The sequence below is a fragment of the Passer montanus genome, unplaced genomic scaffold (genome assembly GCF_014805655.1).
Source record: "Passer montanus isolate IOZ18808 unplaced genomic scaffold, ASM1480565v1 scaffold11, whole genome shotgun sequence".
In the NCBI taxonomy this organism is placed as follows: domain Eukaryota; kingdom Metazoa; phylum Chordata; class Aves; order Passeriformes; family Passeridae; genus Passer; species Passer montanus.
The window spans coordinates 11,593,727-11,619,255 of NW_024357613.1; positions in this window are offsets into that span (position 1 = coordinate 11,593,727).

Here is a 25,529-nt window from a genome sequence, read left to right on the forward strand (position 1 = left end):
GTGGGGGGTGACATCTCTTCTTAACATGTTTTCCATGGTAGTTTGCCCTATCCCTCCCTTCACAGAGGAACTGACTGAACATTCCCCTTGAGCATCTCACACCCACCCAAATGCTCCAAACTGGCCTTGGGCGAGTAATGGTGAAGGGAACTGCAGAAGCTGGTCTCATCCATGCCTCATTCCTACAGAAGCCCTTGACAGGCAATAGTCCAGTGCTGATACCTGCACCTGGAGAGGATTGGTGTCCTCTCACCTGTTAGTTCTACACTTTGGGCTCAGAAAAATCTTTACATGACTTTGCATGCTAGAAGTGGAGCTGCACTAACCTGAGGTGTCAGGAGATATATTCCCCTTGCAGACCATCTGACTTCATATCTACATATTGAAGAAATGCATACTCTTGAAATTTCTAGCCTTCCTATGCTTCTCTTCTGGTACTTCATAACTACAATGCTATGAACCCTTACTTTCCTATACTAGGGAAAAGAAGTAGAAGGAATTGGAGCACTTATTCATCATCATCTTTTAAAAATGATTGAGAGCAGTCTCATTAAAATCCTGAGTATTAGGAATCACTTCAGTATGCATTTTTCATTTATCCAGGGTTTTGGAAACATTGCTCTTAGGGTGAAGTCCTAAAGGAAATCACCTTTTTTGACCTAACAAACCCATTAGAATCAATTATATTGAGTTATACCAAGATGGAAGCTGACCCCATCAGCAACTTTCTATGACCTACTTGTGAAAAAGGTAAAGATAAAATTATCAAGAGTTGCACAGACCTCTAGTACTCAGAGGTCTGCTTGCTCTGCTCTCTTATTTACATATGCATGTCTTCTTCCTGCAGATCCTCATTAAACTCCCTGATCTTGTATGTGAATCAAAAGTGTCTTCCTCATCTCCCTTGCTGATGCTGAAAAGGCCTTCGATGCAGGTTAACTACAAATGTCTGTCTTACACTCAAAAAGCTCTCACGTCCTGGAAAAAACAATTAACCAAATTAACCAATTTCACATTCTGTAAAACCCATTAATGCATCTTATCAAGGCAACTGACTTCTGTTCCCAGAGTCTATCAATTTCCCAGAGCTCAGTCCCCTCCAGAGTTCCCCAAGGACTGTTCTACAGCATGTCTATAAAAACCCCTTTATCATCCTTCCATAGTAGCCATCCTGGGTTGCAGGTGATCAGGGTTTTCATTCCTTCATCCTTTCTTTAAGCTACACTTCAGATAGTGACAATGCAGCTGATAATGCTTGTTTTGGTCCAGAATCTTCTCAGCTAACTGCAAGTCCAAGACAGGGGCTTCCTCTCCAGCAATGCAGGAGAAGAGGAAAGAGGACATCTCTAGCAGCAGGGAAACCTACATGTCTTTTCTGCCTCAGGGGGGTAGCCAGACCATGTTGCCAGCTGAAGACCTTCAGCTGTGGCCCTTAAAACTGCATGATGAGTCTTTAGATCAGTGTAACATTGCCAAAGCTCATCTAACTGTTAAATAGTGATAAAACAAATCATCAGTACCTCCCTAACACCACATCTAATGGCTGTGCTTGAAGGATTAATGGGTTGGAGAGCTGGATGAGCTCTGCCAGAATGTTCCCAGACACAGTCACTCACAGATTTTAACGAATTTGGCCAGCAACCTCTCTTGGTACTTGCTGCCTTGCATATTCATATGAAAGGCTTTTATCAGAGCAAAGCCTTGAGTAAAGGCAGTGTGTCCAGACTGCACCAGTCTGGGTGAGCATTCCCAGGAAGCAGGGATTGAAACTGGGCTCAGGGGGTGTTGGAGCTCAAAGTCCACACATGCCCATTTGCAGTGAGCACCCATAGCTAGGTCCCTCCCTCTGGGCAGTAATGCTGGGGTGACAAGCAGCAAATCCTCCTCCAGAGTTCTTTGAGAGGAAACCACTAGCTCAGAAAAAAAACTACAACAGTCATGGAAATGGCTGTGCTGAACCATTCTGAGTAGCTGGGAGTTGCTGTTGAGAGCAGTGGCTCAGGGTGCAGAAGTTTGCTCTTCTATCACTTACCCCCTCTCTGTGTGTGAAGACAGTGTATCAAGGTCATCTCTGGTACATAAGCTCATGCTGGTGAGCACAAGGCTGTGAAAGTTTCAGTTATTTTGTCCTTTAGGAATCTGCAAAGAAAGAGTTGGAGGCCAGGTTGTGGTGCATCACACCGAGCAAAGAAAGGGAGATTTTGATTGTCTAATGAAGGCTCCCTAATTGACTTTCACTGGATCTTGTGTTTGTTCATTAACGTCACTTTACTCCACATTAACCTGTTCAAATACTAACCCAACAAAGCAAACTGTGTCAACCCTGTTACTTGTCTGATAACACATAATTGTGCTGATTAGATCTTCGCTTAATCCAAACCCTTAACTAAATCCTTAATTTGAGGTCAGCCTTTGAAGGTGCACTGAACAAATAAAAGTACCTTCTATCGAAGAGAGTCAGGCTTCCCACGCTCAGTCAGTCAATTGACCTCAGAAGCTCATAATGTCCAAAGGCCACAAATGAGCTTCAGGGCTCCTGCAGGGTTTATGAAGCATAACAGAGCTTCTGTACAGCAAGGTGCTGGCTGGGACTGTCTGCTGCAACCCCCACACCCAGGTGGGACACGCAAAATAGATTCTGCTAGGGAAGGAGCATCAGCCAGCCTTGCACAGGAGGAAAGGAAAAGTTATTGAATCTCTGCATTTTCTCAGTGCTGACTGAGAAATCAGATGTTGTTAGAATGAGTGTTCAGTTTAAAAACCTGGCAAGGCCAGATGTTCGCTAAGTGGATACACTTCAGCAAGTGCCTGCACATTAAAATACAAACTAAAAGTGAAAAAGTGAGTGCAACTGAAGCATTAAACAAACGTTGACAGGACATGCATGAGCACACACAAATTGGTGTGTTTACAGCACAGGATGCACAGAGCTCCCATTTGCATCTGAAGACATTTAATTGTTCATATGTTGCATACACAGGTTCCCTTTTGCCTGTGGAGCCACAGCAAATGAATACATAAACAGGGGCACATAGCTACCTAAATGGCCAGTTCATCTGGCAGCAGACACTCACATCTGGGAGTGAGGCAGCTCCCAGTCTGCCCCAGCCGTGGGACATCACCTCCTGGAAGCATTCAGCTGGTTGTCTGAGCCGACTGTCCATGCCACATGCTGGCTGCAGCTGTTGGGTGTCCCAAGAGCTGCAGCATCCCCTGACCACCCTGACCATGCAATGCCAGCACTGCCCCAGTGCCTGTGAATGCACTTCTCTGGCTGACACCTCCTGTCTTCCTGCAAACAGGGAGGATAAACCACAAGCAGTTCTTTTAAATGAAATAATTCAGCTTTTACATTGCAGCAGTCAGATCCCAAAACTGCAGCAGATGTTACAGCAGGGCTCCAACTCCACTGTTCCAACAAGTAATGCAGTATCCGGCCATCTCTTGCTGTGACCAGGCACAAAAGCAGGCACTAACATCTACGTCTCCCACTAGCCTGTGAGGCAGCAACACCATTGTAATTCTGAGCAAGTCAGCAACATGGTCTGTGAGGTCCCATAATGGTTAATGCTTCCTTACCAGAGAGAGTTTTTCAGTAGACTCAGTCTGTACAATGTGTCATTACCCCCTCAGCTTTGATCGTCAATCTGAAGAGCATATCACCTTGGAGATTAACAAAGAAATTCTGGCTGCAAAGCTGCTGAAAAGGCCACTTTGGTTGATTTTCTTTTCATATTGCTCTCTGTTTCTGCTTTGCAGAACAGAAGGGCAATAAAAATTAATTTCATGATGTAATAAAATATTTGCCTCTGAGGTTTCTGGAAGCTGAAGCACTGGTATTTTATTAGCATACAAAAATTCATTATGGATATAAAAGTGTGATGACATGGTGTGGTTGCTAAACCTTAGGATATTGCAGGCTTAGGACAATGTAATCAACCGGATGAAATAACATTTTAAACCAAACAAGTTTACAAACATTATCATTAAAAAGTAATAGGAAGTAAACTATTTCCAATCCATAACTGTTTTAATCTTCATGGAATGGGACTAAAAAAAGCATCATCAGCTGGCCCAAATGCCTCAGGATCTGGTTTTCAGTTTGGAAGGTCTGCCTTTCTGAAGATTGCCAGATGTTCACAAAGTTTCAGCTAATAACAGGCTATCTCTGTTTTCCAAGGTTCTCTGTCCTCCCAAATTTCTTGAGCTCAGTCAAAAACCCCATTTTGCTCTCTTTCTTGCTGCCTGGCCTTGCAATAAGGTGGAACAGCATCTCCAGAACTAAGGAAAGGAGCATATCCTAATGACCTTCCTCTGAGAGTCAAAGCACTTAGCTGGAGGAAAGAAAGAGACTGCTTACTGAGTGTTACTAAGTTTTTTCTTCATTTGCCCAGACACTGTGTTCCCATGTTTAGGTCAGGCTTGGGATGTGCAGGACAAGACCATGACACAAGTTACTTTATGTTCTCAGTAAGTCAGAAAGATATTAACAGAGTGATTTGTCTGAAAAGATGCTTTCACTGGCAATGGGGGATGTTACAGTACAAAGCATTAAATTGCTGGCTGACAGTACGGAGTGTTTATTAAAGAAACTGCAGAAGCTGAAAAATCCGCTGCAGGCACTCTGGTGTGTGGGGAGCCATCATCTTGTGGCATCCCTCAAAGTTTAATCAAATACACACAACTAAGTTTTACATTTTTCTTGATTTTTGCTGGGATAGAGCCAAGCTTCTTCCTAGCAGCTGCTTCAGTGCTGTGTTTTGGATTTAGTATGAGAACAATGTTGGTAACACACTGATGTTTTATTTGTGCCTCAGCAGTTCTTACCCTGAGTCAAGGACTTTCCAGTGTCTCCTGCTCTGCCAGTGAGGAGGGGCACAAGAAGCCAGGAGGGAGCACGGCCAGGACAGCTGACCTGAACTGGCCAAAGGGATATTCCACACTACAGAACATCTTGCCCAGTGTATAAACTGGAAGAAGTTGGCTGGGAGGGATGGATCACTGCTGTGGGACAGGCTGGATATCTTTCAGCAAGGGGTGAGCAATTGTCTTGTTCATCCCTTGGTCTTCTTGGGTTTTATTCCTGTCTCTTGCTTTCCTTTTCTTTACTATTATTATTGTTGTTGTTGTTGTTATTATTGCATTTTACTTTATTTCCATTATAAACAATTCTTAACTCATGGGTTTTACCATTTTCTCCCCATCCCACTGACGGGTTGGGAGCAATTGTTGGCTGGGCTTAAGCCACAATAACTTTTGTTATCAGGAGGGCAGTAAAAATGAACCACAAAAAAAAAGCTGTTGTTTTACCAGCAACTGGGTAAGGTGGTGGATGCAAGAGCTGTGTTTTGAGTGTTTTGCAGAGGCTGAAATATTCCTGCATGAGTTGAAATAGCTGAAAAGCTGCTTGATATACCCAGCAAGGCAAAGCCAGGACCTGGTAATGTGAGCAGGAGGGTCTCCATATGGTCAAATGCAAACAGAGAGCAAAGGGACAAGGTTCAGGAGCCTGTTGCAGCACCAAGGTAGAAAAAGCAGATGAAGGAGGCAGGAGAAAGCTGAGCAAATGAATAGCATGGTTTTCAACCTGGTCCATGATCACCCTGTGTAGGCAGAGGCAGCACTGCCCATCACCTCTACACAAACCTCATCCCACCGGCCCAAAGGAGGACAGAGGTACTTGAGAAGGGTGGGAAATGTCACTGAAGCAGTCAAAGAAAGGCAAGGAACCACCAGAGAAGGGTTTACAGAGTTACCATGACCAGAAGTTTTTAGGATGAGAAAGGGATAAAGGCCATGAGCTGTCAGCTAAGCAACACTCTTCTCACCTTCACCCACACCAGCAACATTCAGACCAATGGGGTCTTTTGTAAATAACCAGCCCAGATCCAAAGCAGTGACAACATTTTGTGGTTGGTCTCACTAGCCAAGCTAAAAACCTGGGGGAGCTCACACACCAAAGTCAAATTTTACCTTTGTTAACCTTGTTCTGCATCCTAGACTCTTCTCCACAGGGAAGGCTCATTGTCTGAAACACATTCATATTTTGCCTTTTATATCATAGTAAGTCAAGAGCATTTTTTAAGCATGACTGTGAATAATTATTTCATAGCAATGCCCCTTTTTTTCCTATGGCTAGATTTCCTTATGTGCTGGAGAAAGCAGCAAGACCACAGCATGAATACCAGAAAAATATTTTTGCAAGCCACAGTGAGCCTGGGGTTGTTGATATCACAGGACCCTGCATCCCAGAGGATCTCTGGTGAGCCACTGGAATCCCTGAGTGTTTTGGGAAGAATTAATCACATTGGGTTTTTTCCTTCCTATTCCTAATGTCCCCTCAACCTGCAGTCATGATGGATGAACAGGCTAAAATGCCCAGCAATCACTGAAAACTGTTGCCTCCTCCATTTCACCATGAGCACCCTGTACTGCCCTTTCTTTGGAGCATTCAGTCCATGAACTCCCAGGAATTTCTAAATTTAGTGTTTTGGAGGGCAGTGTTGTTGCCCAGCATCGCTTTTGTCATAGTGTCCAACATCATGGGTTTTTATAGCCAGGCTTCAGTCACACTGACAGCCACGGGTCTTTGGGATTAAACATTTCTTTGCCAGGTAGGTTGAGGATATTTGGAAGACATATATGGAAAAGCAAAAGTTCTGGAACCATTCAGTACCCTGTATTTATACCTACAACACAATCACCTGAAACTGGTAAGGATAGCTCTCAGTGACCACACGCTCCTTTCCAGTCTTCCTTCTTCACTAATCAAGTGGAACTGAGCCACAGGCAGAATGCAATTATGTAGGGAGGCTCAGTTAGGCATAATAAAAACATCCCACCAAAAGGAGCAATCTGTGAAATGGCAGCAGTACCAAGAGACCAAGAAGTGACAACGCTCAGGGCTTAATAACTGACAATGAAGTGTAAAGACAAATGAAGATTAATACCATTTTGGTCTTCTTCAGTGAGGACATTATGTTGCAAGACAGGATATTTTTTCTTTCATGGTAATGGACCTGCTCTCTCTCATATGACCTCTCCACACAGAAAATTACCATGTGTAATTGCTCCAGCAGAGTGATGCTCTTAATGCAGTTGCTCTTTAGCTAAGATCACTTCTTCTCTGAAAATAATAGATTTTGATAAGTAGTCGGGAGTTCAAAGAAGAGCAGTGAAAAATCCAATGAAACCAGGCCAATTTTGTTACTTTCCAATCTTGCATATGGTTACAGCAGCCTATTCACAGCACGCACAGAGTCCTGTGGGAAGGTTAGTGAAGTTAAATAGGCAGCTGCTAGATGACAAAAACTAAAAAGGTATAAAGTATGCAATGGCTATTACCTAGGCAGGAGACATCATAACTGTCAACCACCCTGTGCAGAGAGAGAACAGCCCACCACAGCCTATGGAGTAATTTTCCCTCCTGAGGAATCCAATTGTAAAGATCACCATGAAAAAGTATTAAATTGACCTTGGAGATAATACTAATAGAGGGCAGAGAGATGGACAAAATTACTTAAAAACATCTTCCTTTTTTATAAAACTCAGAAGAAGAAGTGATGGTATGCATTTTTTCTTTCATTTGAAAGGCTTGCCTAAGTAAGATTTTTTCAAAGGAATTTCTCCTGACAGCATGCTGAAAATGAAGACTTTTCTTTGATAGCAGCAAAGCGCATAAATGATTCACTGGAAAGGGGAAAAAAATCAGAGTCAGGGTGACAAAGACGCTAAGCAAATGTCAGTGTGAAGAGGCATTTCTGAGAGCTGGTAAACAAGCTTCCATCCCTAGTACATGCCAACTTGTGGACTAAGACCTCAGGACCTGACTTTCAAGTAAGGATTAATCAAACTTCCATTTCTGCAAGTGCTGATGAGAAACCGTGCCTGTATCATTGCACTGCAAATAAGTTTTGAGTGGAAATGTCAGCAACAAGACACCTGAACTTCCAGTCTGTGGGGAGAATAAGAAAAATTATTAAGTAAAGATACAAAATGATCACGGAGTAGCAAGAGACCTTCCCTTCTAATTAAACTGTTTCTGAATTGTGGAACAGATGGTAAAGAAACGTGTCTGATTTCAGGGTGGAGTCTGACATCACTTAAGGGACGTAGTTGCCTATGATTGGAGATAACTGGATTTGATAATCTTTAAGTCATTTTCTTTCTTGTGATTGTGTGTCCCTAAGTCTATTCCCTCTGGAAACAGTTATAAATGGTTCTTTGGTTTTCGCAGGGGCATGATGGCATAAGGATGTGGCACCTGCCACCATGCTCAGTGCCTCTGTGCACTTGGGGAACACTAGTATTGACAGAATGGTTTCTGAGCATGCCCACCATCAAGCAGCACAGAGAGCTGGGTGTATGATGGCTGTTCAGCTCAGTGCAGCTGTGCCAGCACTGCTTGTCAAAGCAGGTGCTCCTCTCTTTTGCCTGGAATGACAGCAACGAGAGGCTTCCCAATGCACAGCTGAGAGATACACCAAGTATCAAGTGCCTCAGTGAGAGTCCTCTTTTGTGGGATCAGCAAGGTGCTCCACCAAAGATTTTTCTGGGCTCTTTTTGAGATGTAGGGATGCTTCAGGGATACAGCTGAAGAAATATCTCAAAGGCATGCAGAAATGAACGACTGGCCTGGACACCACAGATAGGAGATCACAGTCATGTCTGCACTTGGTCTTGACAACTCTTTGATGTTTCATTATATTGTCTTCAGGCTTGTTGCCAGGCCCATTGCTGCCTGGTCCCACTCACGTTCTGGCCATTACTTGATTTTAACTTGGTCCCCATCCCTGAATTTAACAGGGCCTAACTGTGCACTGTGGTTGAAAGTGAAGGCCTGGCCCCCTCTATTTTACACTCCTTCCAGCACCCTTATGCTGTGCAAAATAAGTTAAAGGTATTAGCAGATACAGATGGCTGGGTGTCAGCTAGAAATGGTTCTGCACAACCAGGGAATGAAAGAATCAATGCCTCCAGGCATGGCTGCAACAACTGGCAAGCATTTCAGGTTCAACCCAACCACAACACCCAACCCTGCTACTCTCCCATATTTCTTCTGGAATGATTATTTGCAAGCCTACAGAGAAGGAGAATAGTCCACTGCTTTTTTGGTTTGATTTTTTAGCCAAATTCACCTCTGTGCCATTTCCACACGCAGTCCCACAGGCAGACAAAGCAGCAGACCTCAGTTCAGGAGGAACTTTCATGAGCTCCTGGCTAGGAATAATGTAGGCAAGAGCTGCTAAAACCAGTCCAGCCACTGGAGAAAGTATACCAGCTTGTGGCTGATCCATTTTCCATTATATTCATGGCAAAAGACATTTCCTTTATCTTTTGAGCTTCCAGAGAGGGGAAGAGAAGCTAAGCTCACAGCAATTGTCCTTTCATAGGCAGGATGCAACTGGGTGGTTTTGGAGGCAGTGAATGAAGATGATTAATTATTGCTCACTTTTTCACTCCATCAGATATACAAGAGATGTGCCTGTCATGCTGACAGTCTCCCTGCTCAGCCCTCTGTACACACAGCGTGAGTGGTGTGATTCAGTCTCACACGCCACCTTCTGAAGGGAAGAAACAGAGCCATGAGTCAGTGGGACATGGTTCCAAGTGTCCTTAACGCAGTAGTGTCAGCCTTATTGAGTAGCACTGAAATATTTATTAAACACAAACACGGGAGCAATTGTTTTTAATTTGGCAATGTATCTGAAGAGTAAGAAGACAAAGCACAGATCAGCTTAATAAAAATATTTCATTTCAGAATAATCCTTACCTGGCTACAAGGAATTCAGTGAAGGAAGCAGGAAAAAAAACATTAACTATAGCATTATAATGAACTGTGGGACATAATAATAAGTGTGAATTCCTTTTATTGATACCCACTTCCCCTTTGCATATGTACCAGCTAGGAATCACATACCAGATAAAAGAGATGATAGCTATGCTAAAGAAATATAGGACCCTTAGCTGGGCTAATGGCCCAGCAAGTGTTAAAGCCTCATTAGTAACGACAATGGAAATGAATAATGACTGTAATAAATAATCACTTGGCCTTTAGATAAGATGTATTTTATTTCCCATTGTGTATGCCAGAAGTTAAGAGTATTTATAAGCTACAGTCACAAATGACTGGCTTGTGCTAAATGTAGCTGGGAGTAGGCAGACAAAATTTTCCTGGAAGTCTCTGGGCCAAATTCAGATGTCAGCCATACTTTAGCAGTACCACTCATCCCCTATCTGCAGGAGCAGTATTCAATTTAGTGCTTAGAGTATTTGAAGAAAATGGCTACAAGTGTAGTCATAAAGTTTTGCAGTGTCCCTATTCTTTGAGCACCAGTGTAGACGTAGGAAAACAAGAGAGGGACCAAAAAAAGTCCACAGGAAGGAAGCCTTTCCCAAAATCTGAAGGATCACAGCTTCCTTGTATGGGAATGGTCAGGCACTGGGGCAGGAATGGGCTGATGCTCTTTTCAGTGGGCTGATGCTCTTTTCCCTCGGACAGTGTCAGTGGGAAAGTGCCTTTTCCTCACACACAATATCCCCCTTCCTGCCTTCCCCAGGGAATGTGCAACCCCCATGAGCATAAGTAGAAGCTGCCTTACAGAGGACTGCTGTGGGCAGAGTTGGGCAGGCATCTCTGGTGTTTACTCCTCCAGGTGCTCAAGGGTTTGAGCAGACCAACTCTGGAGACACAGTGAAATCGCTGGTCATTCAGTGATGCTTCAGGACTCATAAACTCAGAATAAACCAGAGCAAGGGATTCCTTAAACTTGCCAGTCAGTGGCACCTCATCCTGCAAAGAGGAGCAGTAGGGCTGTACCTCCAGCCCTCAGAAAGTGTCTAGCTTATTTCTTTCCATTTCACAGAGTCCAGAATACTTTGGTGGATTTCATTTTCCCTATTCCCAGCGTTCACTTTTTACCCATTTACAAAGGAAGAAATATGTTACTAACAGACCAGAATGCTAGAAACATTAAAAAAGTGGTGACAAAGCTGGGGAAGTGAGGAGCTCTGCCAGCTAGCTGTGGGCCAGCGTTTTTCAGCCTGTGATGTGATTCATCACAGGCATGTCCATGGTTTCCAGGAAGGTGCAAAAGCCCAGAAGTCAGGTGTAAGTCAAGTGCAAGTGGTAGTCCTCTTGTTTGGCTTTAATGTACCCCTTGAAATACCCCACAGTCCCTGTCAGGGAACTCTGACCATAGGCTGAACATCACTGTCCTATCACTGCAGCTATTAGAAAGGAGACAATGTCACTTGAGAGGCCACTTTCACAGCCACTGAAGCCATGGGGAGCTGCTTTTAGGGGCACAGCGGGATGCAGGAAAGATCCATTTCCCATTCCTGGAAATCTGTTACCCCTTTCTCTGGAGCAGTGAGGTTGCCTGGTACCCTTGTGCTAAGCTGCTGAAGAGAGAAATGCTCGTCTACTACAATTCAGTGTATATTGTCAAGACAATTTGGACATTACAGTCCATTTTTTTTAGCTGTTAGAGTCACTACAGATTCTTCTGATAAGCAAAAGTTTTTACATAAATTTGGAGACTTTCAGCAGAGAGCACTGCAGTTCCTGTGATATCTACACCTATGAAAAAACCTGTTTGGTAAAGAGGAAAAAGGAGAAGGTCTGTTGGATTACTGACTGCAACAATATAATTTCTAGAAAAGACTAGAAGAGGGGATACTCAGACTCCGATAACATTTGCTCTAGTGGCATGATCTGTTGTAAACCTTGAACAGTGAACAAAATGTGAACAGAGACATATTAAAATGTCAAGCTGCAAAACCTACAAGCAACAGGGAGTGTAATTACCCGGAGAAGAAGTGGAAGGCCTTCTTGAAAGCCAATTTCTTTTCTTTGTACCCCCATTCTCCTTGCAGTTTTGTGCTGTCTCTCAGAGAAGTGGATGAGTTATGAGCAAAGCTGGCTAAAACATGGAGATATTTGAAACCTGCCTGGATGTGATCCTGTGCAACCTGCTCCAGGGGAACCTGCTTTAGTGCAGGAGGAAGGAGGTGCACTAGATGACCCCCAGAGTCAGCAACACCAGCCATTCTGTGATGTGTGGTTCTGTGATAAGTAGAAGCAGGAACTTCTTAAAACTCAATATATATTTTAAATGCCAATGAAATGTGAAGGAAAGCCAGCATATTTCTTATAAACAACTGTTATAAGGAGACGAAACAACTGAGATGGGGTATGAAAGAGTCTGAGGATGGCAACACCTAAAGGAAATAGTGTCACAACAGTTCTTTAGGCCCCAAAATCATTCAATAGATTACACTGAATGTCTGTCATCATACCAAGCAAAATCTCTGAAAGTAAAATCACATCACTGTAGGACTGACCTTTCTTCAGACAAAAATTTAAAATATGCATTTTCAAAGCATTATGTTTATGAAAGAAAATTCAGATTTTGAGACAAATTATTTATATGAACAATATAGTTTATGGCAGTGAGAGTCATCAGAAATAGTGTACTTTTCACAACTTAAATGCAGCAAAATACACAAACCCAGCTTTTGTTTTCCAGAAAAATTCTGTTTTCTAAAGCAAAACAGAAGTAACTTAAATATATTATTGAAAATATAATATATAATAAACTATAACACACATATAGTGTAACAATAAATAATAAAATGTCATATATGAAATATAAATTACTAAAATATATTAAAATATAATAGTATCATTGTTTTTTTATTAATGTCTTTGGTTCTTTCTCTAATAAAATAAGATGTACATCCATGATCCAGTTCTTCAAAAGAACTAATTTTCCAAGACAAAAGGGTTATGAGTGTATAAAAGCATCCCCTAAGGAATCCAAACCTACCAAGCTCCGTTTTATATTGTATTTCTCTAAGCCAAAAATGTCTGCAGTGAATATTGTCAAACTCAGTCTCTGTGAGAGATCTTCTGAGCCAGGTTTCAGCTCAGAAGAAATTTTTTTTTCCTGTGAGGAGAGTGAGGAAGTCACTGAAATCAGAGCATGATAATGGCCTGGTCTCCTAAAGTTTAGGTATAATATTTCCAGTTGGCAGCACTGTACTCTATTGAGGGATTCAGTGGACACATTGGTACCCATGAGGACAAAGCTCAGGGGTTTTCTGTGGATGCCTGAGGTGTAGCAAACATAAAGTGAAATATACATTATCCATGGCATCAAATCAGTATACAGCATCTCTCTGAAGGGTTTTCATGGCAATTCATAGCTGTTTTGGGGCCTTTCAAATGTCTGGATTTCAGGAGGGCAGACCTGCCCTATGTGATAAATCTTACCTGAAAATTCAGTGGTGGAGGGCAGACCACTGGGCACCCCATTTCCTCATGGACTGGCCTGGCCTCAGGGAGGATGGAGATGGAGAGGGACCCTTCCCACTGGGACTACAGCTGTTGGGGAGAAGTCCTGGGCAGGTGAGAAATGCTTCTCCAGCCTCCAGCCACTGCTGGCCTGCCCTTGTCCCATGGGGCCATGGGATGGTCGTTGGACAGGAAATGGAAGCAGAGAAATGTTGCTGCAATGAACCCAATCACAAGGGGCAGCCTGTGGACTGACTGGATTCCCTGGCACATCAAAAAGCATTTTATAACTGTAAGACACGCACCTTTGAAAATTAAACTGCAATAGAGGTCATGCACCCTCTTGTTCTCCATCCCCTGACTGCAGGATTTCTCCTGCAGACTAATTTTACTCAAAGTAAAGCAAAGTATGGGTGAGATTCAGTTTCAAGTGAGCAGGTTCTTTTTCAGTACAGTGCTCTGTACAAATTACTCTGTCAAGAAAATGTTACATTTCAAGATTGGAACTCTTAATATCTGACAATGCCAAAATTTTGGCTAATACACTGAAGGTGATGCAGCTTTTAAGGGGGTGAGGGAAGCTAAGTTATCATTGTTAATTATGCATTTCCACTTCCCAGACCTCTTTCATGTGTCTGAAAAAATTCCTCCTCCCCCAGGGTAATACAATCAGCCTTTGGTCTAAGGAGGGTTATAGTGAGAATAAAGCATGAGCTCAAAATTCAGACCAATTCAGGTCAATTTTATCTCACTTGTCATTATCCCCCTATAAGTGAGCCTCTCCCTCTTGGCCATGAAGAGAGGCACTTCCAATTATCCCCTCCTAGAAGGACAAGTGAACCACCTCTCTGAGAGGTGCCCATCTCTGTTTGGCTGCAGAGGAGGCTTAGACATTTACCTTGGATGAAGTGCCCAATGTTTCAGTAGCTATGCTTACATACGAGAAAACCAGGAGAGGATGGCCTTGAGGAGCTGTCAAGGCTGTGATTTTGAAAAAACACTTCAGTGAGGAGGGGCATGGACTTCTCAGGGAAAATAAACAGCTTCAGCTGGTCTCAGCTGTGTATCACAAAGAAGCTAGGGTGACCAAAGCCTGTAAAGATGTTTTGCAAGAAATCTCCTCCCTCCAAAAACACACCTCTAAATGAGGGACCAGAGACATGTGTACAGCCAGCAAACACTCTCTCTGCCTCATTTAATCAAGACAGCAAGATTGGCTCTGAGATGAAATTAAATCAATTTTCTGATGAAAAACCCTTGGAATTAAATTTCTATTAAATATTTCACCCCTCTCTGTTTTCTACAGATTTCAATTTAGTGTTGCAAAAACTATTATGAGCAAGTACACTATACTCACACATTGACAACTAAGGTATTTTGATTGGGAAGAAACATTTTGTACACAGTGCAGTTTCCTCATGTTTCTGTACTTTAGTGTCAGCAAAATCAGCAGCCAAAAAACCTCTTTTGACAGGTGCTTCATGACAGCCCCATGGAAACTCCATGGTCCACTTCAGCAGTCAGATCACACAACACAGCCAAAGTGGGGGAGAATGGCAGGTCTGAAGTATTTCAAGTTTTTTCTCAAAATGTGTTTTCTACTGAAAACTTTTGCCCAACTCCCCTTCACTTCCTTTAAAAAATGTCATTGGAAAAGATCCTTTTGCTAGTTTTTTTACACAGGGCAAGTCTGTCCAATGTGCAGACAGGAACCTGGCCCAGGCTTTCACTGTACCCAACCTCCAGAGCACTTTGTGCCCCCAGTTTCAATTAACAGCAGGGGGAACTGGGAATGTGTGACACTAACAGGACACAGGTCTCTCTAGGCCAACAAAGGTCCAGATAATTGCACAGTTAACTAAGGATGGAGTAGGGAGGGAGATGAGGAGAGCTGGAAGTTCATCCGTCACACTGCTGGCTCTCTAGGAGGACTCCACTACAGACAAACTCACTCACAACCACCCAAAAGCAGAGCTCTGTGCTGGACATTTGCAGGACTGTCAGCTTCATCCTCACTTTGCTAATAGCTAAACTACAGTTTTCATTATGCAATTGCCAGAGGATTTTGGGGAAATCACCAGGTTCTAGGCAGGGCTCTGAAAATACTATCCTGCCACCAGTCCATAGCAGCTTTAACACTGTGGCTTGTAAAAATCTGTAAATAAACTCTTGTGAGGAGCTAATATAGAATTTTTCCTTGGAACCACAGCTGGGAGAGTGAATATCTCATTCATTTAATGTCCTTTTTTGTTTTGTTTTCTTCTAAAAACATACGGGTCTTTTTACTAGCTAGTGAGTTGCTCAATACCAATACCAGAAATAGCTTTTGAAGAAAAACAGTTTCTTAAAAAAAAATCTTTACTAAAGATACTGTTGAATGTTTAAAATAATTTAAAGATAAAGATAAAGACACTCCCAAAAAATCTTATGTTCTCTAAAATGCATGGGTTCCTGGCTTTGAACTGGTATGATAGCTTGAAAGGGACCTCAAGAAGCATGTGGTTCAACCTTTCTTGGCAAAGGCATGCTCTAGACAAGATGGGCCAGCACACTGTCCCTCTGAATCTTAAGTGTCCACCGTTGGGGAATCCACCTCTTCCCTGGTGAGACCTACCAGATCCTTTAAAAAGAAACCACACACACACAAATATTTTATGTGCATGCCTTATACATCATTCACTTGAAAGCTAAATAAAAGTGGGCATGAAGCTTTGAGAAGAGGAAGGAAGGAAGGAAGGAAGGAAGGAAGGAAGGAAGGAAGGAAGGAAGGAAGGAAGGAAGGAATCCATAAAGTGTTTATGTGTGTTTTAGTGTAACTACTTTTTGCCTAAATCTAAAGCTCAGAAAAATCCCCAAGTCCCTTTGTAAAACTTTTTGTCAAGAGTGGTGATTTTACAGCCTGCATGCACCATATTTTTGGCAGGATGATGAGCTCTGAGAACATAGACTAGATCAGGGCAGATGGGATGAATCTTTTGGGGTCAGTGGATGGTCTTGCAGGTCACACAGCCCTCCAGTCCTGCAGGTTTCCTGTACCAGGGAATGACCCCGGCCACTTCACCCCAAACACTGGAAAAGCAACCTAATTCCTAAAACCTTCCAAAAGCTCTCATAGGCTTTTTGATCCCAAACACCTCCCGGAGTCCAAACAGAGACTCAGGTACCTTGGAATACTGTGGTGAGCCAAACCAGGGCTGTGAGGTGAGGCTGGTTAGGGTCAAGCTGTTGGCCATGCACAACAGGTTTTCTAACAGCAGGATGAGTGCATGCATGAATCTGCATGTATGTCCCATGTGCACAAACACGATGCTGTTGTCACCCAGCCCACAGCATGACTAGCAGATCCTTTAAAAAGAAACCACACACGCACAAATATTTTATGTGCATGCCTTATACATAAGGCATGGGCCAAATGACTTGCCCACACAGTTCTAAAATGTACCCTTTTCCTCCCTTTGGTGCCAAGGAAGTGTTATTGACTACAAATGGTGACAGGGAGAATTGCACAATCCAGTCCATACGTATAAAAACCAGCAGGCTGAGCATAAATGTCTATTTGAAGGAATACAGATGAATCAGTAATGATATTAGAGTGATTAGCCAACTGCCTTAATTGATATGTACAAAACCATATGTGCTTATAAGCTTACAAATGCTAACTCACGCTTATCACCATCTGCGCAGAAAAGCCACAGCAAATTTACTTTTTCTAAATGCAGGTTTGCCATTTTAAAAGAAATGGGCCGAGAAGGGTGGTGAAAGGCTGTGCCATGAAATGTTCTTTGCCAGTAGCACAGGGGTCGCTCAGACCAGATTTATTTAGTGACTATAATAGAGCTCAATTATTGTTCAGGTCAGTGCAAAGACATGAGGGAAATGCAATAACCAGCTTTTCAAATACAAAAGTAAAGGCAAGTTTTTAAGAGAAATTATGAGGAAGGCCAGTTGCACATTGGCTCCCCTTCCTCTGCAGCTTTCTCCAGGCTCTTTCCTAGAGTTGTGTATGAACCCACAGCTAAAAAAGGTGAAAGAAGGGTAATACAGAAGTGACTAAAGGATATAAAAGTCCACAGGCAAATCTCTGGTCACTGCAACTTCTGCTGGAAGAGCAATGATGGCTGGAAATAGTTGAGTATTTTTTCACAGAGTTACTGTGACAGTGCCTGACTGTAGGTACAAGTTCTTACCTTCAGAGCCAAGGTAGAGAGGGAGCTTAAAGTTGAGCTGCTGTATACATTCATTCCAAGCACCTGTGTTTTCCCATCCCTTGGCAGGAGAAATATGTTTCAGATCACCCACAGTGAAGGGCAATCAGTCCTATTTCTGCTAATATAGGCAGAGCACAAAACTGCAGTGTTGATGGCAGCTCTATGCCTGACCCTGTGGAGACAACTGACGTCCAACCTGGCATAAAGTCCGCAACGTAATTTGGTCCTTCTGATCCAGGAGAGCGAACTTGGTGTCACGTATTGGCTTTGAGAAGTAACAAGTACCCTGTAAGATTATGGGATGAATCTATGAAGATATTTGGGAGTTAAATTCTGCTTTAAATGAGGAGATAAGGGGGAAATAGTGCTTACACATCCCGATGGCCTCAAGGCTAAGTCACTTGCTTTAGCAACACAGCTGAAAGTTTTATGCTGGCTGTCTCCACAGAAAGATCCATCAAAATTTGCTGTGGTACACCTTGCCATTTTTGACTCAGGCTTCATGGCAGAAGACTATTAAGACAGAAAAATTGATAAGGATCCTCCTGACATTTCTGAAACATGGAAGACATGAATGTGTGACAGGGGCAGGTGAGTTACTCTCATTTTAAAAATCTTGACAGCGCTGTGCATTAATAGTGTTATAAATATTGTATATGTGCTGCAAAGGAAACTGAGAAGTTGTTATAATTCAGTTGTCACCATTGTGTGGGCACTGTGTTGTGTCTGGGTGACCTGCAGGCTCAGAATAATAACGAGGGTGATTCATCAGACCTCACCAGCCACGAAGTGGAGAGGGAGTATATGGTGGGTAAAGGCTTTGATCACATTAGACAACAGCAAGGAAGGAAGGTTTGGACAAGAAGATGCATGTGAAAAGTGTGATTATTAGACAGGTCCCAGTGGCTCTCGAATGACAGGGAATCCCTGGGTGCTGGCAATAAGTGTCAGTCACGGCCAATTTAACAGGCACACCTGAAACAACTCACTCCAGAGGAGCTGGCAAACATCACAGGGGTGCAAATAAGTAAGGAACTGGTACAGGAGCCCCTGACGTGCTCCCGTCCTACCTGATGCTTCTGGCCATTGCACCTCAGGAGCAACAATGACTGGTAAAGCACAGTCAGTATGGGAGCAAACTACAGGCTATGATCCAGTTTGGATTTGGGCAAATAATGTCAGAGGAACACAGATACCAAGTCATATTTGGTGGCCACTGGTGGCCAAAGCAGTATAGCTTCAGTGCTTCCTGAGCCAGGCATTTACAGAGCAAATTAGTCCTTTGGGAAGCAGCTGCTCTGGAAAACCCAAGAAACCATCTCAGCTCTGAGACTGTCTGGGTGTTTCTTCAGCTGGGGTATCCCACTTTCCCCATCTCCTGCCTCCAGTTAAAGAAATCTGCACGCAGGATTTCACAAGTCCCAGAATGGTGTAGCAAGAGCAAGTCATTTGCATTCACGCAATTGCTACTCTGAAAAAGCACACTCAGACATGTAAAAGAGAACTGAACTTGGCCTCTGTCCCATGAAACCTACATACCACATAGCTTACCATGTAAATATAGCAAATTAAGTCAACTAAAAAAAGTACATAACACAAAACAGTTCAGGAAGTACTGGTTTTATTCAAGGTGTTTAGAGGTGCATGCATACATTAGCACCTTGCTCAGTAGAAGCCTGGGGTCAAAGCTAGAGCATGAGAAAAATGAAATGTACATCTCTAAAATGTGCTGGCAGGGCACCAAAATAGTGGCCTTAAAACCAAAGGAACTTACTGAATTTTCACCCAACCATAACATGTGGTATAGAGCCCACACGACCATAAGTCAGAGTAGCACACATTAGATGCACTGATGGATTTGAAAAGCAATAGTAAATATGGAGCCAGGATCCAATGGCAATTTTCAAAGGCATTTGTGATTCCAAAACTCAGTTTTATGGCAAATATAGCAAAAGAGATCAACCATAGACCTGTACGTCAATAGTTACACTCTTGCAAAAGAGGACCAGGAGGAACTTGGTAGTTAATCTAAATCACCTTTGTCCCAAGGAAGAGTCAATGATACATTTTCCAGCCCCACAAGGGCTTGTTAACCCCACATATAAAAGCCTCCAGTAACTGCAAGTTAAGCTGTGCATTTCCTTCCTACAGACATGGCAAGGAAGTTTTTCTTTTCAAAAAGACTTTTAACAAATTTGAAGGCTGTATAAATCCTTCATTCTGTACACTCTGCTGACCCAGTTACTTCAGTCCTCCTGTGGAGCCCATGCTTTTGAGATGTGTCAGCAGTGGTGTTCTTCTATGGGTTCCCTCCAGCTGATTCCATTTGCTTTGAAGTGCAGCATCCAAAATCAATCTTAGAGCTGCAGCAGAGGCCCTTCCAGTGCCAACCAGAGCAGCAGGAATATTTAATTTGTGCTGCAGGCTAAACAGATTTCTATATTCCCCACTGTAACACTTACCTCTTTCTTTTTTCATCATATAGACAGAGTTGCCTTGTGTTGAACCTGCAATTCATGGAAAACTCCAGTCTTTTCTGCAGATTTGCTGAAAACCAAGTATTCTCCATTAGATATTCCTGTACAGGGATACTTCTACCTGAGTGTGCTACCTTGAATTTTTACTTCTTGAAACTGACCCTCTTTATTTTCAGACTATGCCTCTCATTTGGGAATACTGTCACGAATTTCTAGTCCTTTCTTTCAGCATGTTAGCAGTTCCTCACAGGTTCATAGGCGTCATCCAAGTCATCAGAGGGAGCACAGAACAGAGTTATAGCACAATTACAGCATCTCTTTAGAGCATGTAATACTTGCTGGTATTTTAATCTGTAAGAAAATCTAAAGCCATGGCCACTAACATTTACAGGTACAAAAAGTCATGTACGAAATAATGACAGGTCAATGATACGAAGAGGTCTGGATAATTTTGTAAAATGGGTTCATCTGACAAGTATGAGTTTTAATATGTCAAAATGCAAATCACAAGCATCTTTGGAAATTAAAAATGTGGCTCACACCTGTGGGATGAGGAAGTGTGTTTTTGAAATGGGGACTCTCAAACTTAACCCACGGAAAAGGGACCTTGAAGAAAAACCACAGCAGGGCGTAACAACACTTGCCCAAGTAAGCAGTGAATCACAAAACAGGAAAAAATATCCAAGGAAGGGACATTTTAGAGTCAGAATGTCTCCTACATAAATATTTCCCAAGTTAAAATTAAATTGACAATTTATTTTTCTAGGACACCACCCATGCACTTCTTTCAGATACTTTCCCACCTGCTCATCATATCATATATGCATATCAGCACCTAATGTCTGCACTATCAGCATGACTGCTTACTCAATGAAAGGAGCAGTGACATTTGTACTGCTGTCACACACGAGGACAGAATTAAGGTTTGTGTATTCAAGGCATCAGACAGATGTTTAGAAGAGGGGACAAAATGCTGCAGTCCCCAGAGGAGTCTACAATAATCTATTTCAAACTTTCACAGTCTTAGCCTGTAGCACAGAAACTGCACAATCCTGTGGTTTCCATTTCTGAAAGTTTTGAGCAAGCAAGTCTTATGTATTCCAACTTGTCAGTATGTCTGATCACAAATAATTCTTACGTTTAAAGGACTAGTATGGCTTTACAGCTGAAGAGATGAGGCTGAGAGCTCCATTCTGAAATCCTTTATGCTGCACAGCTGAGCAGAGACCACTGAGATGGAGTAATTTCCCAGGGACAGTTAGAAACTAAAGAATTGAATAAAGTTCTTCAGTGCCTGAACCACTAACAGAACATATTTTCTAAGGGTTCATCAAACAGCAGAACTTTTTTTTTAAATTTCCTGCTAACAACTTTCCACCAACAGGAAGAAGTACAGTGTCAGACCTCCATATATCAGCATTCTCAACCAAAAACTGAAAATGCAGGTGGAGTCTGGTTTCTTCTACAGCATCACAGATAGGGAATGTCAGATCCTCAGATCTGTAAATTGAACACAGACTTTCCAAACTGGGTAGGGAGTGTCACCCATCTCATCCAGCCCATTACTTCCAAGGATGGCTGTCTCAGATACTTTGGAGGCTGGTGTGAGACCCATCCTGTAACAAGGGTAGGATTATGAAAAGTTGTACTCGAAAAACCTCTGGCTGTTTTGAAAGTAGCATCATAGAGAAGGCAACCTACAAGCAGATTCATCCCCGCAGACTTTAGAATCCAGTGCCTAGAATTCCCTGGAGAGCTTGAAAAAGTTTGGAGAAGACTTCTTTTTGCTCCTCTGTGATACTGAGAGAGAACTACCAAACCAGTTTTTCTTAGCTGAGGTACAGCTCTGAAATCTCCTTCACTTTCCATATTTTTAATGTCTAACTGCCTGAACTGGTCCCATACAGCACAGTACAGATTCAACCTCTTGTAATGTATTTAAATATATGCAATAAAAGTGTGGCTACAGTGCAATTAAAGTGCCATTTCTGTTCATTTTAAATGTCAGTGTAATTAAAGTTCACAGCTAATAATATTCATAAATCTGTAGATTTTTCCAGGCTCCTCATTTAGTACTTCTGGAGATTTCCATATGTGAAAATGTTGGCCTCTGTTATCACTCATGCATGGATAGTCATGGTGCTTCTCTGCTCGCTATCTTTGACCTAAGGCTGGCCTACACTGAATATCTGTTGCAGGATCATATGTGGTCTATCATTTTAAACTTCTACTTGTTCATCACTTTTTTGTCAAAAATCACCTTCCTTTTTACAGTTCTTTAATCTGCACACAACTTTACTGAGATACAGGGGTAGTGCATCCTCCTGCACGCTAGAAATGGATGAATATCCTTGAGCTTCAGCTGTGCACCTGCAGCAACTTCTGCTTTCACAGAGGGCTATGCCAGTGGCAGACATCATACTGTCTCATCAGTCTCATCATCACTGCACTGTGTTGTTCTGGATTTTGGGGGTTTTTGACTGTCCTATATGCTCCCTGTGCCACAGGTAGAGCAGAGCTAAACTCTCGTCATGGCTCCTGTCTGAAAAGTCATGTTTCCCTCATGAAAACCAAGAGACTTTTCCCCTCTGGAGACGGCAACATTTCTTACATGCAGAAATTTCAGGAAGCTGCTGATAACCCTCAACATCCTTCATATACCTTTCCTTCTTCTGGTCATTCAGCTACCCAGAGTATGGTGAAAGAGATCCATATTCCTTCTCAATTCAACTAACTAGAAGTGTAAATGGGATACTCATAATGAGCAGAGCAGTGGAGCAGCACCAAAGTCCATGAATACAGAAGTTGCATTGCCCATTTCAGAAAGTAGCCAATATCCTACTGCCAGGGATTTTTCAGCAATATTCACATCAGTTAATTCATCCCAACATTGTTAAGTCACCTTGAAGAACCACTGTGAAATACCTTTTCCTTTTGAGAAAGTCCAGATTCTTCCAGGGCACAAAAAGAAGGGGCACACAGATCTCCCCCAGTAAGACAGCACAACCCAACTGCATGGTCCAAAGTTTTCCACAACAGTGCTTTCTGCACATATTTTTTTTTAGCTTGTCCCAGCTCCAAAGATGGGTCCCTATATGGGCTGCTGCAGAAACAACTCCTGAAGAATTATCTGCTGGCTTTAGTCTCACCCTCCTCAGGAATGCAGCTCTGGAGTCACCGCATGAATATCAATGTATTTGCAGCAGGCTGATGAGGTTCAGCATCAGTGTACTTCCACACTGAAAGCACTTAATTTCTGTCACTGGCTATCAGGAAAACCAGAAGGAAATTGAATAAAACAAAGAGAATTATGTGGATTATTTAACTGGGCCACAAAGTCCTTAATATTGCTCCTTACTAGTACATAAAAGTCCCAGAAATCTGAAGGTTTTATTCCAAAACAGCAGCGTGGTTGACATGAAAGCAGTTTATCACCATGTCAGGACTCATTTCCCTAAGTCTGTCTGTCTAAAATTCAGGTGTCTCATTGTCCCTGACCCCTCTTTACACAGCAGAGAGCTAGGTACTTCAATAACTCACGACACATGCAAGAGGCTTGAGCCTGATGATCCAGATATCCCTGCTCCACTCCAACAACAGGATAACCATTTTACAAGTAAAAACATTGAATTCTGTGGGATAAATCCCACACAACTTGAATGCACTGACACTGTTTTTTTACATGGCATCACTTCTTAGGCAGGAACACAACGGAGAGAAGAAACTTTGAGTGGGATCTTCTTTTGTCTGTGTGGCAACACTTCCGCCACTACACCTGTGGGTTATTGGTATGTGAGGGTTATGCCAGGCAGGCTGGTAAGTCTTGTGTGTGCTCTGGGAAAATGCTCTGCTCAATCACCTGCCATCTCCCTGGGACCCCAGTACCTGCTGCAGATTGATCACCTTGCAATAGCATCTTTCTGAGCTGCAGTGTCAGGAAAACACAGCAAAAGAGAGAAAACAAGTTTAGGAAGCTCAGCCACCACCACAAGGAAGGAAATGCTAGGCTTTGTGGACTAAAGAGAAGTCCTTCAGGGACACAGACTTTTGTACCATAAATAATGAGTATGCATCCTACCAAAGCAGACACCAATGGAACAACTTATGCATCCTTATAAAACAAGGTATTTTTGTTAGTCTGCTTTGCTTATAGTAATGCCAAAGGGAAAGAGAGCTTGTAGACCGACAAAATTACTTGAACACATTTTCACTGGAGACTGCTGGATCCTGAGAGAATTTTTCCTTCTAATTTAATAAAGTCTGAATTCATAAACATCTCCTTGAACTAGAATTTCTACTTTGTTGAAATTGCATTCAGTCTCACTACCTATGTCTCTGATCTTGGCTTAGGATGATGGCTGATTCAGATCTGTGCAAAAAGAGATAGTGCCCTAATTGCTAATGCAAAGAAAACCTTATCTGCTTCAAGCAAAAGTCTGGTGGAAGAGGAAACTTACAGTTACAGATGGCAAAATCTATTTTGTCCTTATTTGGGCTGGTTTAAGCTTTGGGGAATGAAACAGAGGGGAGCTGTTTGTTTGTCTGTTTGTTTTGCTCTGGGAATACAGCTCTTAAAACAATTAGTCATCTCAGAGAAATTAAACAGAAGCAGCAAATATAACTGTGAAAAAGCTATTATTCATGGCCACATTAACTAAAACAATATTTTTATTCTTAGAGAAAAAAAAAATTAGATGTTATTTGATTTGAAAACTTATTTGGTCTACTAAATGCAAACAATTCAGAGATTTTCAATGCTTGTGTGCCCTTCCTGAGAAAGGAAGGACAGTGCACATTCCCAGTCATGACAAAGTTCCCAGTCCGTGATGAAGTAATAGTCAGAAAATTGAATATTTCCCGTAGAAAATAGAAATGTTTCAGTGCCATGGCACTTCAGCACATTCATCATGAATTACAATCAGCACGCTTGCACAGCTGACAACATTAATATTCTGACCTTAACACTCATTAATATTCCAAAGTGACCCAGCCAAAGTGAGTTTATACCCTACATTAACCTTCCCAGTAAAGCTCCCAGCCCTCTTACAACACAAGGATCACAAGGCTGCCAACACAGGTCAACGTAGGAATCCCCTACAACCACCAGGCAGGGTGAAGAAGGAAAGCACACCTCTTGCCTTCTTTGGGATGGAGCCACAGGGACACAGGCTGGCTCTGCAGCAGCACCAGGAGAAGCATCATGTGAAGTATGGCTGGCTCAGCCAGTGCATCCTGGAATGTAACTGTGCCTTGAGCAGTTTGATAGGGATTAGTATCAGCTTGGCCTACCCAGAGGTTTCTTGAGCTCCCAGGTCACTGGGGTTACAAAATCCATCTCCAGCATCACACTTGCACAAGCACAAGGCTGGGGTCATTCTCCAATCACCTCACAAGTCTGTTCCTCAGATGATGGAGCAGCAAAACAGAACTAGATGTGAGACAGAGGGAGATGCCTTTGATTTTCCAGCATGTCAGCAGCATGAGGACAGCACAGGAGCAGAGGTGACCCAGTGTCCCCTCCCCTCCCTGTTTGCATACAAGGCCAGT